Genomic DNA, 4,744 nt, shown 5'->3' on the forward strand with positions numbered 1-4,744 from the left:
CCCCAGGGAAGAACAGCAGTGTCTAATAGTCTAATGGCATCAATTACCTTGGGGTGGTGGACCAAACCTCCTTAACCCACTCTTTCTAGGAAAGTACTTGTTCATCTAATCTGTGCTTGCTACATGATTTGCTTTCAAATTTGATCCCCATTTAATCATTATTACTGAAACAACTATAGTTGTAATCTTATTGGTTGACCATAGTTTTGACCCACCTTTTACCTATCTTGTGACTTCCCATTGGATCAGTATTACTCAAGAAACTTACTTGTTGACTATAGTTTTGCCCCTCTTTGAATCTGCCTCACCTCATGGCTTTTTCTCAAAACACTCTTGAGAAGGCGGGTTGGTGTGCCATCCAGTTTCCAGGCCCCCTTCTGTCTCTCTGAGAGAAGCTTTTCTTTCTTTCAATAATTTTTTTCCTAGGTTTAACCTCCATCGTTCCTAGAATTCATTCCTTGATTTTAGAGAACATGAACTTGGCATTTTGGACATCTAGCACGTTGGGAGTTTCTTTCTCCTATAACAATGAAGGTTCTTTTTTCTTGATAAATTTGTTCCAGTTTAGCATAACTTGGGACCTTGACTTTTTTGGTTTAGTTTTCTCTCTCTTTTAATTTTTTTTTGAGACAGGATTTCACTGTGCAGTTCAGCTGGCCTTGAACACATGGCAGTCCTCCAGCCTCAGCCTTCCAAGTGCTGGGATTACCACCACACCCCGCTTCCTTTTTAATTTTTATTTCCCTTTTCTTTCCCTATTTTCTGTTTTTTTTCTTTCATTTTTACTCTATTTTATTTTTCTTGGTCCTATTTGTATTATTTTTTTAAACAAGTGTAATTGACGCACGGTATTATAATTTTAGAGCTCCCCCTCTGGGCACCTCTCTTGTTCCCTAGGGGGTCAGAAGTAGAAGGAGGCTTTCAGAGGGGGTTGAGGGAGGAGGAGGAAGTCATGTTAGGGAAGCTTTTTTCACTTGAGTAGATGAAACAGCAGCCTTGCAAAGAGCAACCAAGTTCTTATCAGGAAAACCTGCCACAGCAAGCTTCTCCGGGAAAATTAACAGCATACCATCTTTTATTCTCTTTTTGTCTTCTTGGCAGCAATCCGGGCTGACTCCATTCAGCAGGGCTTTCCAAACTGACCATTAGTTAATCCACCACCATTCTCCCTGGGTCAGCTCCATAACGGACACATTCCCTTAAATCACCGAATATAACACGTGATGTTAGATCTGCAGCAAGTTTATTTAATCGCTCTGTACTTTCTTTCTTCATCTGTGAATTAGATGATTAACCTCAAGTAAAATGCTTATAGCAGTACTAACATGTAGTGACAGAAATGTTTGCCATTAGAACTGAGTGCAGTGAACTGTACTCAGCAGTAGTGGGGAGAAAAACCAGGCTCAAAGACGCTTGGGCTGAACACATATATCAGTTGAGGAGGAGCACAGCAGGGCAAAGTCCAAAGCCAATTGCCTTAATTGGTGAAATGTATGAACTCTGCTCCACGCTGATATGAGGAGAGAGTGTGGGATTGGTGCAAAAGGGAGGGAGAGATGATATGGGTCAAAGATGACACCTCAGTTTGGCTTTCTCACCGCGGTCCAAAACTATGTTGGGGGCATGTGGAGGAGATGCAAGAGCTGGTGCAGAACACAAAATGAATCTTTGCTTTTAATGTAAATAAACATTAGACAAAACTTTTGAGGGTTTTCTTCTGAAATTTAGGCAGTACTCATGATCTTTGTCCTCTCGTTCTGATATGAAGCTATCTCTCTTACTGAGATGATATGAAGCTATCTCTCTTGCTGAACTTTCATTAGAGAAAGTAGAGGTCAACCAATTTTTAGAAATTAATACCAGTGTCGGATTCCGCCTCCACCTACCCACTCAGGGCAAATCAAGCCTTCTGTTACTAGACAGCAACTAGAGATACTCCTAGAAAAGTGAGGTTATTTATGTATTTGAGGAGTTGATATAAGATATTAAATTGCTTAAAAAGATAGAGGGTGGTGCATGCCTGTAATCCCAGAATTTGGGAGGCTGAGGCTGGAAGCTCTATACAAATTCAAGGTCAGCCTGAGGTATAAAGTGAATTCAAGAGCAATTTGAACTGCATAGCAAAACCCTGTGTCAAAAAGACAAAAGTTAAAATAAATAAGTAAATAAATATTTAAAAACTAAAAAAAGGATACAGAAGAGCTCTGTTGTCCACATTTTCTCTTGATTTATATTTCTGAATTTTTTATGTAAATATATACATAGTATTATGGAGATTGAGCCTAGGGCCTTCACATTGAGGTACATCCCTGGCATGTTAAAAAAGTTTATTTTTTACCCTGGCAGGCATGGTAGTGCAAGCCTGTAATCCTAGAACTTGGGAGGCTGAAGCAGCAGAATCACTGAGAGTTCAAGGCTAGCCTGAGCTACAGACTGAATTCAGCACAAGCCTGAGCTAGTGAATTCAAGGCCAGCCTGTACTGCATAGTGAGACCTGCCTAAAAAAGCCAAAAAATTATTTTTTTTATTTAAAGAAAAAAAAAAGACAAAACAGAAAGAAGGGTAGAAATAATACAGAATTTCAAAAACAACAACAAAAAAATAATACTAAGAAATCACTGGTTGATAAACTACATATTGTCCTCTTTTTAGAAATGGTTATTCAAGTTACAAAATCAAAATATAAAAGTGGATAGACACTCAAACATTGACAGTGTAAACCATTCTGTTCAATGATCCAATGTAAACTTAGCAATATGGTCATGTGTATATCTTCGTCTGAGAAATGTGTGTTCATCTCAGATCCATTCTTGGTGAGGGTCTTTGATTTTGGGAGGCTTGATGGTTTTTAATTCTTTATATAACCTAGATATAAGTCCTTTGTCTGAGGGGTTTCTGGCTAAAATTCTTTCCCATTCTGTGGGATTTCTTTTCACTTTGTTGGTGATTTCTTTTGAAGTGCAAAAACTTTTTAATAAGATGAAATCCCAGTTGTTGATTGTTTGAAGTATTTCTTGTGCGATTTGTGTTTTGTTCATGAATCCTCTGCCTACCCCTATATCTCCAAGATTTCTACTTACTTTTGTCTTCCAGTAGATTTAGTGTTTCTGTTTTAATATTTAGATCTTGATCCGTCAGCTTCATTTAAATTGTTTGGCAGTTTTCAGTAGAATTTTTTGTTTCTTGGGTATCTCTTTCAATTTGTTTCATGGATTCTGCTTGTTTTCTATATTGTTCATTCACTTTCCCATGTTCCTATATTTTTTTAGTCTATTTCTTCTCTGGCTATGCTGAGCAATTCTGTTACTAAGGTTGTTATTTCTGTCTTTGAATGGAAAACTATTTCTAATTTGATTTCCTGTATAGCCTCATGGATTTGTTTCTTTATTTCATTTGCTGTCTTTTCAGAGATTTCTTGTATGCGACTTTTAAAATCCTCTATTTCAGTGTCACCTATACCTGCTCCTGATGTTTGAGATTGCATTTTGTTTTTTCATTTTGTCATTTTCACCTTTTGGGCTAATATTTGGTCTTTGTTCAAAGTCGGTGGCCCACATGGAGTGGGGGTTGTGTGCAGGAAGCACGCCAGTTATAGGTGGGCTGGGCCAGAGGTCAGTCCACCCACAAAAAAATTATTTCTTGATTTTAATTTGTTTTGGCTTGAGATGGGATCTCTATGTAGTTCAGGCTGGCCTTAACTATGTAGGCAATTCTTGAAGTCATGGTGATCTTCCTGCCTCAGCCTCCAAGTGCCAGGATTACAGACATGTGTCACCTTTAAAATTTTGAGGTTGTGTTGCACTAAGTTGTTAAGATTCTCAGGCTGGGTTTGAACTTGGGATCCTCTTGCCTCAGTTTCCCAGTGTCGGGATTACAGGCAAGGCATGTACCACTATACCTGATTTATAAATATATTTTATATATTCATGATTTCATTAGAGTTCCAGTTTCTTGGATACCCCCATAATGTGACACTAAATAATGATAATTTCTTGTATTTTTATTTCTCATTATGTATTTTGTTATGCTTCATATATAACTGTCTGGCAAAGAAATATTCATAGACTTACTTAAGGTCATACAGGATATGGAACCTACGGCCATACCTGAAATCTCATTTTTCTTTGCCTGTTTCAGGAAAGGAGTCTATCTTCAACAATACGTTTCTCCTAGAACTTTCTATATTAATGTAGGGCAGAAAAATATGATGAATTTAGGACAAAAGGCACTTGAAGCCAAAGTGAAGATTAGTGTCAGGGTTCCCATCATGATAGGGAACAAACTGGTACAGATACAGCAATATTCAAGGTTCAAGCTGGCCTTAAACTCACTGTGGACCCCAGAATGGCCTTGAACTCATGCTTACCCTCCTGCCTCAGCCTCCTGAGAGCTGTGATGACAAGTGTGCACCACCATACGTGACAATCAAAGGGCGTCTTATATCATCTGTCTTTAGCATTATCTTTGGTTTCCTTAAGACTTGAGTAATGATATGAAAAGAAAAACCTGGCTAGGAAATGATAAAGCTATGAGTATCATTGGCTTGAAACTTCCTAAAACACCAAAGCTTCAGCAGTTGGAATCAGATCCACTGGTCATATACTACAGAAAAGCTTCAATGTTTAGAAGCAAGTACCTTGGAAGAAATGGCTCTGAGTGTGTGTGTTTGTGTGTGTGTGTGTGTGTGTGTGTGTAGGAGTAGGTTGGGTGGATAGGATAATTCTACCTTAAATATCCAAAATAC

The 4,744-nt window shown here is 38.3% G+C and overlaps 1 protein-coding gene across 1 annotated transcript in view; it reads left to right on the forward strand.

Annotated features, from left to right (window-relative positions):
* Positions 1 to 4,744, forward strand: part of Styk1 (serine/threonine/tyrosine kinase 1) — a 49,169-nt gene that overhangs the window by 10,259 nt on the left and 34,166 nt on the right. The gene's annotated exons all lie outside the window — the stretch shown is intronic.

The sequence above is a fragment of the Cavia porcellus genome, unplaced genomic scaffold, assembly GCF_034190915.1.
Source record: "Cavia porcellus strain 051 isolate PalLab524CR breed Dunkin Hartley unplaced genomic scaffold, mCavPor4.1 scaffold_27, whole genome shotgun sequence".
NCBI lineage: Eukaryota > Metazoa > Chordata > Mammalia > Rodentia > Caviidae > Cavia > Cavia porcellus.